Source organism: Carex rostrata, chromosome 27 (assembly GCF_964058835.1).
Source record: "Carex rostrata chromosome 27, lpCarRost1.2, whole genome shotgun sequence".
Lineage (NCBI taxonomy): Eukaryota > Viridiplantae > Streptophyta > Magnoliopsida > Poales > Cyperaceae > Carex > Carex rostrata.
In genome coordinates this window covers 5,250,867-5,265,655 of record NC_135944.1, presented here as the reverse complement: position 1 = coordinate 5,265,655, position 14,789 = coordinate 5,250,867, and the positions used below count along the sequence as shown (strand labels likewise).

The 14,789-nt window shown below is 34.3% G+C and overlaps 1 protein-coding gene across 1 annotated transcript in view; it reads right to left on the bottom strand.

Annotated features, from left to right (window-relative positions):
• Window positions 1–14,789, bottom strand: part of LOC144544886 (cytochrome P450 81Q32-like) — a 62,791-nt gene that overhangs the window by 27,620 nt on the left and 20,382 nt on the right. The gene's annotated exons all lie outside the window — the stretch shown is intronic.

Genomic DNA, 14,789 nt, shown 5'->3' with positions numbered 1-14,789 from the left:
TTAAAATCCATGCACATTAAAATAATTTTAATGATGCAATTAATATTTTAATTTTTTTTAAAAACTTTAAGAGTTGTAGCAAGTTATCTTTTAAGGATCATATATGTAATTTATTCACTATAATTAAAAGAAACGAACTCATCTCCTGGATTTAAAAAAAAAACAATGTAGAATTTTATTCTTTGTACGACAATAGCTAAATTAAGAGCAATGGAATCAACGTTTTAAATATGCTGTAACAAATGGCATATTGGTTATCAATGAAACTATTTTTCGTAACAGTTCATCACACAAACACTCACATCCACATGCAAAAGTTTCTTGGCGAAATGTTGTCAAAATTCTCTATCTTTTAACACAACTGTGATTATCAATAAGATTAAAAGTAACATGTTCCGTTACTAAAAAAGTGTTAAATAAACCAAAAATTCGTTCTCTGTCCATAAAAGGCCACCACAGGATTAAGACTCCTGCGGATAGTCCTGTCTGTAATAGCCGAACCTCAGGAATAGTAATTTTTGTGTTCTTACCTTGGCAATAGTCATTTTTTAACCTCACAGATAAAATATATTCTTGTTTAACGCTTCAAGTAAACAGGACCCTTTTTTTCTGAAATTAATTAAAGAACATGCCCAAGCAAACCGTCATAGCGGTGCGTCCGTATCTAACTTTACTGTTGCCAACGGTTGCTGCACAAAATGGTTAATCTAGCTGATTTCATTGAAAACTTCTAAAATATTTTTAAATAATTGTAATTACATCATCCATATATTTTTAATTAAGGAGGTCAGCTGAAATTAGTCATGGGGAATGGATCATGCGCATGCCTTAAAAGTCATATAAACAATTAGTTTGCATTTGACTAAGTAGAATTAGTCATGGAGAATGGATCATGCTCAGTAATCATCCATTTAGTTTGCATTTGACTAAGAACTATAGCATCAAAACAAGTGCTCATTAACTTGTAGGACAAGGACTTGACACCAGCAAAACAAATATTATAGCACTATAGCATCAAAACAAGCGCTCATTAACTTGTAGGACAGCGACTTGACACCAGCAAATCAAATATCATAATGAAATGGATCACTTAGTCCTGAATTACTAAAAACATTAAAACGTACTTATAAGGGATTAATTAATAATCTTTACGCTCTCATCTATATATATAGATGAATTAGTGACATAAATTCATGAGGTATTTTTCTCCTGATGGAGGAAAAAAGCAAAATAAAGTTTCAACAGATAAAAATAATCACACAAAAAATTAACCTCTTAATAGCTGAACCAATATATATTTTCCTTTATCGAAGTCAAGTCTAACGGCCGAGGTAATGTCTTTCGTAAGAGACGTTGTATGTTCGAAATATGAGACTTTGCATGTTCGAAATCAGACTAGAATTCTATCACTAGTGGAAAAACAGGAATCAGGATCGGCTTATCTGGATCGGGTGTACGAACCAACCGATACTAATACCTATCTGGATCGATTCTATCACTAAAACCGATACTAAAAGCTAATGAAAGCACAGCACATGAACTAATTGGATCGGTTCTTAGCTTAGAACCGATCCTGATAGTATCTGGATCGGTTCTAAGCTAAGAACCGATCCTAATTATCAACTATCAAGATCGGTTCTTAGCTTAGAACCGATCCTGATAGTATCTAGATCGGTTCAATCTAAGAACCGATCCTGATAGTGCCTATTTAGCTTTATCCCAAAGTCTGATTCTTCACAGAATCATTTTTCTTTCTTCTTCCTCCATTGCTTGGCGCAGCAGCTATCTTACTTGGCATTGATCAGCTATCTCACTCTTCGTTCTCAGGTTCATTAATTGATTAATTATCTATTTTCTCAAGTTTGATGTTAGATCTAGCACAATTTAGGCTCTAATTCGGCTCATTTTGTAAATCCTAATCTATCTTTTAGGTTTTAATACATTTTTATATTTGAAGCTTTTCTTTATATGTGAAGATGAGCAAATTCATGATATATATGAATTTTTGATATAACTATATTTGCACATGCATGCTATATATGAGCTTTTGATATATATCCATATATACCCTAGCATGCATCATATATATATGTTATATAGGATTTGGCTAATATGCTATCGGTTGCATAGAGGCCTCCCGTTCTACGGCTCAATATTTGAGTTTTCAAAATACTAACGGTCGATCCGAACCATTCATCTTGTTCTCCATATTAGGATGTGTTTGGAGACCAAATTTTACATTTTTTGGAAATTGTTTACTGTTTTTTTATGGTCCAGATTTTTCTGAAAAACAGCGATTTTCAATAAATCTAAAAAAATAGTAAAAAATTTCCAAAAAATGTAAAATTTGGTCTCCAAACACATATTAATATGGAGAACAAGATGAACGGTTCGGATAGACCGTTAGGATTTTGAAAACTCAAATATTGAGCCGTAGCACGGGAGGCCTCTATGCAACCCATATATAGCACCGTAGCCAAGTCCATGTTATATATATATACATCTCTTATTTAGGTTCCAATGGTTTAATTTTGTAGTTTGGCTATTATTGAGAGATTTGGTGCAGCGATCTTCATCTCACTCGGTACGACATCTAAAAAAGTTGTAAGTACAACATAAAACTCATGTTTAATTAGTTTTGTGCATAAATGTGTATTTCGATAGCTAGACTAAATAGATTTGTAGTAAGTATGTAGCTAGAGTATTGTCTTAAGAGCCAAAACCGCATGATTAATGCCTTTAGGTCATGATACCCGTTCAAAATTAATCCATTAGGGATTAATTTTGAATAGTCCCCGTTTTGGGACTGCTCTTTGAATACTTTGTCTCAATTAGGATGTGAACACTTGTTAGTCGTGTTTTAGTATTTAAGAAAATTTCGGCAGCATTTCTCCTTATTAGTTCCCCGAATACTCGGGGAACTAAGGGGAAATGCTGCCGAAATTTTCTTAAATACTAAAACACGACTAGCACGTGGTCACTACTGAGACGAAGTATTCGAAGAGTGGGATAGGATGGTAACCAGGCCCCATGTAAGCCTTACTGTGAATAGAATTTAGTACCCCAAGCTTGTTCTAAATTAATTGTGTTCTACTATAATTGCAGATGGACCGCAGTTGGATGTACGAAACATCACGTGTATCGGATGAATATACGACAGGTGTCGAGGAATTTATCAGAGTTGCTATGGAAGATATGGCGAATAAGGGGAGTACAATGATGTCGTGTCCTTGTCGTAATTGTAACAATGGTCAAAAATTTTCCAACCCGAACCAAGTGAGGAGCCATTTAATCCGTCGTGGATTCAAGCAAGGATATAAGTGTTGGATATGGCATGGTGAGAGTTTTCCAACCGACATAGGTACTGGTACTGAGCATCAGGAATACCATACCGTTGGAGATGAGGGGAATGACTTACGGGGATTGGAAACCGACGTAGGTACTCGTACTGAGCAACAGGAGTATCATACCGAAGAAAATGATGATATAGTAGTAGATAAATGTGATAATTTTGATCAAATGTTACGTGATATAGAAGAGGATTTTGATAATGATAAGCAGTATTGTTTGTTTGAGAATTTGTACGAAGATTCTAATAAGGAATTGTATCCTAGTTGTTCTAAATTTTCAAAATTGAAAGGTGTATTAAAATTGTATAACCTTAAAGCATCTAACGGTTGGAGTGATAGAAGTTTTACTGAGTTATTACAAACTTTAAAAGAAATGCTTCCGGAAGGAAACGAGATACCACCAAATGTTTACGAAGCGAAGAAAATATTGTGCCCAGTGGATTTGGAAGTTCAAAGAATACACGCGTGCCCAAATGATTGTATATTATATCGAAATGAGTATGAAGACCTTCACGAGTGTCCAAAATGTGGTGCATCACGTTACAAACCAAAGCAGATTGCCAGTGATAAAAGTGATAATTGTAAACCGAATAAAGGACCTCCTGCAAAAGCATTGTGGTACCTCCCCGTAACACCAGACGATGGGAAGCATGCAAGTTATTCGGAAAACACCTATTGTAATTTATTAGTAGATTATTTCTAATTTATTAACTTATTTCTAATTTTCTAATGTTAATTTTTTAGTAGCTTAATTTTATACCATGTTATAAGTAATTTTCAAGGTATTAAGGTTTTTAAAATAACTTATGTACTAAAGTAATTTTCAAATTTATTATTATACTTTAGTAATTTTTAAAAAATAAAAAACACAAATATCAAATAAGCTACTAATAAAAAATAAAAAGTAAAAATATAATAAACCGACAGAAAATAAAATACACTATCAGGAACTATTCCTAGCTTAAGAACCGTTCCTGATAGTATTTAAAATATTTAAAATAATTAAAATACACTATCAGGAACGGTTCCTAGCTTAAGAACCGTTCCTGATAGTATTTTAATTATTTTAAATATTTTAAATACTATCAGGAACGGTTCTTAATCTAGGAACCGTTCCTGATAGTGTGTTTTATAATTATTTTAAATATTTTAAATACTATCAGGAACGGTTCTTAAGCTAGGAACCGTTCCTGATAGTGTTAGGTTATATCCCACCAACCCGAAATTCAAATCTCTCCTCCTAAAACCCTTCTCCTTCCTTAGCCGTCTCCTCCTCCTTCCTTAGCCGTGACCTCTTTCTCCGTGACCCCTCCTCCGCCGTGTCCCCTCCTTCCTTTGCTCTCCTCCTCCTTCTCTTCCGTGACCTCTTTCACTCCTTCTCCTCCGTTGGCTCCGTCGGCTCGTTTGCTCCGTCGGCTCGTTGGCTCCGCCACCCTCTCCCTCTCAACTTGGGTAAGAACTCTAAATTCAAATTACGGTTTTATTAGAAATTGAATTTAGAGATTTGTTAGACATTTGAGAGAAATTTGTTAGAAATTCGGGTACGTACCAATTTGTTAGAAATTCGGGTACCAATTTGTTAAATTCGGGTACCAATTTAATTCGGGTATCAATTGAATTTAGAAAATTCTTGTTGCTAATTAGAATTTCTATTTATAAAAATGTTTATGAATTGTTTAGGAAATTTCGGATTAGAATTCTTGTTGCTAATTAGAATTTCAGTCAAACCAATTGCAGATCTTTTTGGGTATACTGAGGTAATGCAAATTCAAATTCAATAATATTCAGATTTCACAATTTATTTTCCATTACATGTTCTAGTGTTCATACGTTTTAGTTTATTCGAGTAAATACATATATCTGAACAGGAGGCAGAACTAAGCTGCAAACTCCAGGCAGTTGTCAATGGGAACACTATTCAAGTAGCCATGGGGACAATTCATGTTCCAGTTGCACCCGGTGGAACAATTCACAGCAGGCCGATGCCGCTCGACCATGCAAGAGTAATGGTGGATGGTATTTTCGATGCGGACTTCATAGATCACCCATTACCTGTACCAAATGGCGAGCAGGAAACCCTAAAGGATGCCCTCGGCAGTTTCACTGCATGGCTGATGTCCATGATAGTGGTAGGTTCAGATGAGGTATATTATTATTACTCTATGCTATATACTTCCGAATTAGTATCTATGACATAGAGTTATAGTTGATTTTGGATTTTACTTCAATTTATTATGAAATTTTGCAGGAACCAGGCAAAGAAATGATTATTCCTGGAGGTCCGAAAGCAACGAGTCACTGCAAGGCATTTGATGGTATCAATTTTGACAAGCTGGGACAGACATTCAAGCATATCTGTGATCGGTTTTTGGAGCTAGATGGCAGTCCAATCGAAATCGATTCCCCAGCTGATCTTTTATGTTCAGATGACTCCGTACGCGTCTATGCAGATGATTATGCGGCCTTGCTTACACCAAAGGAGTGGCTCACTGTACCAGTTGTTCAGATCTGGATGCTGTGAGTTAATATTTGTAATAATTGCAGAATTTTAGTACTTGTAGTTCAAATTTCGCAAAATTGAGATCACCTTTGTGTCTTTATTTTGTAGGTATTGGCACAAATACCTCAAGGAGGAATATCCCGATGAGTAGGTTGGTTTCATGGACCCCAATCAAACGAATGCCACCCTGTTGAATGATGACCGAGGACGTGTTCTTCAATACATAGGGAAAGCACTCCGAGAAAATCGGGACAAGAAATTAATCTTCATACCATACCATCAGATGTTAGTGTTATATATATATATATTCTAATTTTATTATATTTATTTCAATTCATATAAATTGAATAATATGACATGCTACAAACTTAACATGCAGAAATCATTGGATATTGGTCGTGCTTATGCCAAGAGAACGTGCATTGTACGTATACGATTCCGATAAGAAGTGTAAAAGAATGCTGATGATCAGTGCTGCTATCGAGGAGTAAGTGCCTTTCCTAAATTTTATGTTTGTTTAGAATACTAATGATTTTATTATTATATTATCATTTCAAAAATGTCTCGTAAGTACTGATTGTTCAATGTTTTCATATTTCAACAGCGTCTTCATGAGGGAAATGGGTGCTTCCTTAACGGTTCGTAACGATTGCAAGGTAATAGTTTCTATTACGATATGATTATTGTAACGTTCTAAACTTGATTATAAGAAATATATATATATGAGAGTCTATTTGCAAAACATGTTTTTTTTAATTTAGATATAAAGGAATTTAAATCAATAAATTTATATGTATATATATATGTTATATATTGAATTTAAAAGGATTTGAATGCATTAAAAGTTTATACGAGGCTATATATGCAAAAGATAAACCCTTATGTAATAAATGAAAGATTGAAGGACCAAATTGCAAAAGTACCAAAATCATGTCATAATCATCTCCTTGTACCGGTTGGTACCATTGGTACCGTGAGAAAGAAAGAGAGGCGAGAGTGAGGCGCAAGAGAGGAAGAGAGAAAGGGAGAGAGTGAAATTCGCGCTATCGATCGAACGGTTTGTAGATTCGAGATCCAGACGAAACCCTCTACGCAATTAAGCAATCAATTTGGTATAAATCTCTATCTCTCAATTTCTATTCAAAACCCTAGTTTCGATTTGATTTGGATTTATTTCGTTTAAAGTTTGAATTCGAATTTTGACTTGTTATTAGATATATTCAAGTCCATTTACTTGACTCATTGAGTTTAAATTTGTGAATTGAGATTTAGGATTTTGGAAATAGGGTTTTGGTTTTGAGAACTTAATTGGGGGTTTTGAGATTCTGAAATGTTGGGATTTGTTGATATATTTAGATTGAAACCCGATTGATTGTTTAATCGAATTACTAACTTGTATCGATCAAATTATGACGTAAATAGATAAAAAGGTTGAATTGTTATGAACCTATATGAATAGTGTAATGAACATGGTATAAGTTACCAAGTATAGTAGTATGCATGATCGGGAAAATGCGAGAATTAACTGAACCTAAACCGGGCCTCGATCGAACGGATTAAAAACCAAAGAAAATGAATTCTGCAAAAGAATTTCGGGCCGCAATAAGGGGGCCTGCGGGCCGCAAGCAAGTCAGGGTACTTAGCCAAATAACCAGATTTTGAACTGTGTGTGTTACGGGCCGTAACAGAATGGGTTGCGGGCCGCAAGAGAGGCGTGATTCCCGAGATGGTCACTGGACCTGAAGCAGGTCAAACCATTGCGGGCCGCAACAGGACCTTTACGGGCCGCAACCAACCCTGTACTTAGCCAATTCTGTTGATCTGACCTGTGACTGCTGCGGGCCGCAAAGGCTTGGGCTACGGGCCGCAAGTACAGTGTAGATGTGTTATAAATGGTGTATTCTAAGCCGAATCAAAGGAACATCGAACCGTAATTATACGAATGTTAATTATATAGTAATTATAGCTGATTAAACCCTAATTGTACATATTCTAAATAGAATCTATAAGGCAACCGAGTACGGGATCGCACGAGACGTCTGAGACATAAGGTTGGTATACGAGCAGCATATTCAGGTGCGGGGTTTCTGGACTTGTCTGATATTTTATTTTCAGAATTAAATTGTTGTTTCGTTTGACATGTTGAATATTTATTGATTGCATTATGTGAATTGTGCATCGCATAGCATAGCCCAATCTGATTGAAACTGAATTCTGAAACGTGAATGACTTGCATACTGGTATGGTTTATAATTGTGTCGATCTATTATGATCTGATCTTAGATAGATAGTCACCGGAATTGGAAAAAGGAAAGAATGGTATGGGTCACCAAAGAGTGACGAATTTGCAAAACCTGGCGCGCAGGTTTTGGTAGGACTCTAAAGCTTTAGTTTACCTAGGCTGCCGTAAGCCCTCAACCGGTTGAGGCAGGGGCAAATGTGATGATTTGTGGATTGTATGAATATGGTGACTAGTGTGAACGTCTAAAGCATTATCCGGCGTGATATGCATTTGAATGATCTATTGAGATTACGTTCTAAAGGAATTGATTGAATTTTCTGAATATGACTTGTAACCAGAAACTTAGGAAACAGTTAAGCCAAGCACTACAGATGGGTGTCAACATTAGGGTGGTAATTGGGGGTCCATCTGTAGGTGTCTGGAACCCTACAGGTGTCGACGGGAACGAAGGGTCCAGTTGGATGGTACATCTGTAGTTGCTACCAGACGTAATTAAAAGAATTAAGCCCTATATGTTCTTTAACTTGAGATTCGATTTAATAATTCCTCTGTTGTGATTTCATTTGATTAACTGCTGTCAGGTATATGCATTTAGCTTTATATACTGTATATATATATGCACTGTGTTGAATGTGATTTCTTTTTGAAAATAAAACTTGATTCCAAGTCCAGGGATCCGTTGTGGCAAATTATCGCACTGAGAATTTATTCTCACGCCCGTTGGGTTATTCTTTTTCAGGTTCTGGTGCAGCCGGGAGCGGTGAGACTCGTCAGTCCTAGGCCCTCGGTATTTGTCTCTCTTTACCAGTGACTTGTATTATATGTATGATACTTGTCGAGTATGGTGATGGGATTGTGAGAACCTTTATATATTTTGTGTGTTTTGTGATATGTTGTTGTTATGATATGATACTTATGTATATATGTATATATACTTATGGTTGTGATATTACTTTCATATATATAGTATGTTCAGGTATGTGATGTGATATATGTTTATTTGTGTGCATTTAAATATTCTAGGTTGTGTAGATGTGTGGAATTGAATGTTTGAAATGGGTAAATTTGGGGTATGGGATAAATGAATCGTAATTGCCTTGTAGGCATACGGGAAACCGTATGTTTACGGCAGGGACCCTGTCGCATTTTGTACAGGATGGCTACGGGGTGTGACAATTATAATGACCTAGATGCACACATTTGTGAATATACATATAAGCCATTTGTATCCTCGTAATACAAACATTTTATTTGTTTGAAACTTGTTATATAGTGCCCACAACAACCAGCCGGCTGGGAATGTGCATATTATACCATGTTGCTCATGCAAGACATAATAAAGCACTGTCTTGATGTTTTTCCGCAATTGAAGGTATATATGCATTTATAAATTTTTCAAAAATAAGCATTGTTGCTTCAAATATAATAAAATACACAATTTAATTGTATATATATGCTCTTCACAAATTCTAAAAATGCAGGATATTCCCGCTAAATATACGGTACAACGCTTGGCCGACTTTCGCCAAATGTGGGCCCAAATTTTGCTGAAAGAAATTAAGTCGAGAGAAGTACAATAATTTAGGGTGTTTTATCCGAATTTGCATGCATATATGAACATGAATTTTTTGTAATAAGTTAGGATGTGTATGATATATAATTAATTTAGGATGTGTTTTATTGATAATTAATTTAGGATGTGTTTTATTCATAATTTAGGATTTGTGATAATTTGAAATTTTGGCCAGCTAAATAAATATGGAAGCTGACCATTTAATAAAAATTGTTTTTTAAAAATTCAATAAAGTATCAGGATCGGTTCTTACGTAAGAACCGATCCAGATAGAATTTTTTAGAAAAAAAAATTCAGAAAATAATTATCAGGATCGGTTCTTACTTAAGAACCGTTCCTGATAATTACTATCAGGATCGGTTCTTAAGTAAGAACCGATCCTGATAATTATTTTCTGAATTAAAAAAAAACTAATTTGAAATATAAAAAAAAACTAATTAGCAGGATCGGTTCTTACTTAAGTACCGTTCCTGATAATTACTATCAGGATCGGTTCTTAAGTAAGAACCGATCCTGATAATTATTTTCTGAATTTAAAAAAAAAAATTTTAAATATACATCTGGAATTTTAAAAAAAATCTAATTTAAAATATACATCTGGATCGGTTCTATAGTACAACCGATCCAGATAGTAACTATTAGGAACGGTTGTAACAACCGATACAGATTTGTTTGGTATTTGTATCGCCCTGATCAGGATCGGTTGTGAACCGATACTGATATCTGTATATAACCGATCCTGATTCTATTTTTTCCAATAGTGTATGTTAATAGTAATTTTCCAATAATTAAGTTTGTCCTACATGTATAACTATTAAGATATTTTGTTTTCCACTTTCCCTTATTTAATTTGCATTCTATGGGTGAAGAAGAAAGACATAATTAATTAACTAATTTTATTTTCTTGTAAAATTGATTACCTCATTTTATATTAACCTTCTAAAATAGTTGAGTTTCAAATCACCCTTTACCAAAGGTCAAATGCAAGACTTAAGAATATACCATCTTTTATCAAAAATGTTTTCTTTTATTATATTTAGTTGTAATAAATGTCTCCCAGGAATTGTTATTACATCGTCTATAATATTTTCTGGATGTCGGCAGAATTAGTCGTGTGGAATTAATGCACCTGGCAGACATTTAATTAATTAATTAAAGAACTAATTAAAAGTCGTATAATCTGTTGCCATCACTTATTAGTTTACTACCTAGTGGTACTTATCAAGTTATCATAACATTATCCTCACACACACACCCATAAGAGTTAATATTCTTCCAAATAATTGACCAAGGGGCATAGGAGTTCCTGTCCCAAAATTTGTTTCACAAATCTGCTAGGCATTTTAAAATGGGAGCGAGGCGCATCCGATGGGCATTCGACTGAAATCAGTCTGATTCTCTTTTTGAACTATTGGATTCGCTTCATAATTTGTACATGCTACTTCAATATTCCTGCAGATCAAGCAAGCACGAATCATGAAGCAAAACGGACAGTTAAAAGTAGGCATCGTACCAATTTGGGTCCTATGCCCATCGAAAAAACCCGCTTCCTTTCAAATTATGACCAAATAACATGTAACAGTTTAATATATCATATATGTTGTCTTCAACTGGTGTCTCCTTCGGCGGATCAATTTGAATACTCTTGTCATGGAACCAGCAATAATGTTTACGCTCTCTTCTCTATATATATGGAAAGATTAGTTACATATACTAGTGATGAATTTTCTTCTGAAATGGAGAAGAAAAAATCTACTAAATTTTTGTAAACATAAAATAATTTCAGAAGTCTAAAAATAGATTGACCACTTTTCAGCTGGCTCAGTATTTCTTTTTATGGGCCATATATACTGCCGAAATTTAGTTCGGCCTAAGCCCATATTATAATTAATTGTAGTATCTTAGTCTTCAAAGTAGAACAACCCAAATTAATGCTCGTAGGGAATTGTTATTTTTTAATTCCAGCATAGCCCATTTTTCTAATTGTGTAATGTAAGGAACATTTTGGTTATAGATTAAAGCTGGTCATACCTTAGCTTCAAATTAAAAGATTTCTAAATTAAGGTCGCAATTCAAGGTTTTATGCATCTGCCATAACAGATTTGACTTTACTATTTCAATTGTGTTTAATTAAGGTCCTTTTTGGAACCCGCTAATTATAATAACTTGATGTGAGTCCATTAATGTAGGCTCTTATTGGGCTACCGGACTATGGTCCAATTCACAGCCCACCCATAATGTGATTTCAATTGGGTTTAATTAAGGCCTTTTTGGAACCCGCTAAGTATAAGGTTGGTTATAGACTAACTAATTATAATAACTAGATGAGTCTCCATTTATGTAGGCTCTTATTGGGTTACCGGACTATGGATCCAATTGACAGCCCACCCATAATGCCACTGTAGAGAGTAATAGACATAAATTATGGCCTTTTGGAAAGACCAGATACTAACAAAAGCCCAATTTGTTTCCTCAACATCTCTTGCATTCCGCTTGTATTTCCTATTTTAGACAGTGATATAAAGTTACTAGTTCCAGCACTGAAGGAGCATCTCTCTTTTTTCTCTTTTAGTTTTTCTCATGAGTGAGGTTTATTCTGTCAATTTGATAAAATGGCCTATTTTTTTCCTTTTTTGCTTTTAGGATTTTTCATATAATGTTCCTTGATATTGCGTTTATAAGTCGACGAGCTCGTTCCCAGTTTTTTCCTAGTCGAAACATTGAATCAATGTTCCTAATATCAACCCGACTTCTTCCATGGCTATGGCATCTCCCCGGCACCTTCTCCTAGCCATCCCAAATGATATCATACACTCAGCCTCAGCCTTGCCTTTATGATGTGCTCGCATCAATATGTTAATTTGCTAGCTATAAACATATATAAATTAATCAGATAACATATATAAAATATGAATGTAAATGAACCCAATAGTCAATACACATATTTATACAAATTGACACATAAAAAATTTCCGCACGGTCAGTTGAGCGAACGTGAATGACGCGGTTTCGTTAGAGAAAAGTGTCTGAAGATTAGGAAGAATTCTACATGGTTTCTTGCATTTTAACTGTGTATGGAGTGAAATCGTACACAGTTTCTCGATAAAAAAAAACTGCATACAAATCCAAGTGTCTTTCATATTACTTTCATATTAGAAATAAAAATGATATACGAAAATTAAAAATTGGAAGGACTATCGAGCCTATTGGTAATCAGTCTTGCGTATGTGCCCATACTCATTTTTTACACCCTCGTCTTTTATTCTATATTTTTTTTCTGATTTTTCTATTTTTTTGTATTTTCTTGATTTCTGAATATTTTTTTTGTATTTTCTATTTTTCTGAAAATTAAAATTTTGCAAAGTAAATATTTGTGTGTCAGAAGTACCATAATTATACACAATTCCAAATATTCATTTATACAAGAAATTGTTGCATAGTTTTGGTAGAAGTCTATCCATAATAAATTATTATTCTAAAACACTCTCAAACTTAATAATAGGAGTTGTATCTCAAAGTTAATAGTTTACATTCATCAAGCGATTGATATGTATTCAATAGGAGCTGCTCAATGTGCCTTCCAAACTTGGCCCACTTAATTATGAATTCGTCCATATTTGTCAGAGAGCTACACATACAGTTAAATAAATGTGCTGAAAATTTCAAATGTTTACCAAATATTGCAGGATATCTTTTGAAGGATATGACGTACAGAATAGTTAAATTAAAGACTTCCAACATTTTTTTTAGTTGAGATTGAAAATCAATCCAGCTAACTATTTAATATCCATAAAGGATCTTCATCTGAGTTTTCAATCTGTAACCTCTCACACGGAAGATATGTCTTTACAACTAGAACAAGAGCTGGTTCTCAAGACTGCCAACTTTGAATCTTTCAATTATATTAACTACTCATCCTCCAATCTATATATACAGAATAAAGTGGCTTGTAAGTTGTAACCACAGAAGTTGTAATACCATTAACCTCAAGGTCATATCCTTTCCCACAGAGAGAATTTTCGATTATCCTTCCATCTAATTCTAGGCGTTTAACCAAGTCCACCAAATCCAACTTTAAATTATTGGGCCTCTAACTAATAGGATCTCTGAGGGTCTCTAAATGGCAGGCCTTCATTTTTCTGGAATAAACTTAGTTTGCAATACTACACTATTATATGCCAGTATGCAAAACATAGAAGAGGGTGAGAAATAACAGTGCAAATTCTGTTAAAAAAATTTCTGTAACGAACTTTGCTCAAAATAACTAACATCAATGCCAAACTATTCCTGAAATAAGTATTGCCAAAATTACCAATGACTAAAATAGCAAATGTTGTTTTCATAATTTTGGATTAATTCAACAAATATTTTGTTCCATGCGGCAAGTTACTCTATTTTTAATGCAGATGACTGCCGTTGAAGAAGTGTTATAAGCATTATACATAAGTCACATATGTATGATAATAATGGATTTGTGCCTATTATAGAATCTTCTTCTTTTTAATTTTCTTGCCTATTATAAAAGTGCAATCCAACTCTTTTATTCGTGCTTTCTATAGATTTTTATTATTTCTAAAGCTTATATATATTGAATATTAAAATATAGCAATATCAATTTAAGAACACGAAATTTAAAAACACAAAAATATAATAATATCAATATCAATTTTATTAAAAATCATCTTTAGGAAGTAGTAGGTGCTTATTGTTTAGGTATAGTGTAGTGCTTTAAATAGGAAGTAGTGGGTGCTTTAAATACGCATGGGTGGTTATCAATTTTCAGAAATCAGCTTTCTGTTTACAAGCATTTTTCAGAAATTTTGTTTCTCTACTAGTACTACAACACAGAGAGTAAGACCAAAGGCTGCAACATACATCAAAGTTTACAACAATAATTGTATACCATGAAAGAGATGCAAGAATACATTTCTCGACTACCGCTAGACTGTTTCATGAAGGTGATGCAATTAACCTCCCCAAAGGATGCATGTCGATCTGCTGCTGTATGCACCACATTTCAATCGGTGGCTAATTCGGACTATGTATGGGAAAGTTTCATGCCTGCTGATCTCTCATGCATCCTTTACCGTGCGGAGATTGATGTTGAACATTTACCGGTCTCAA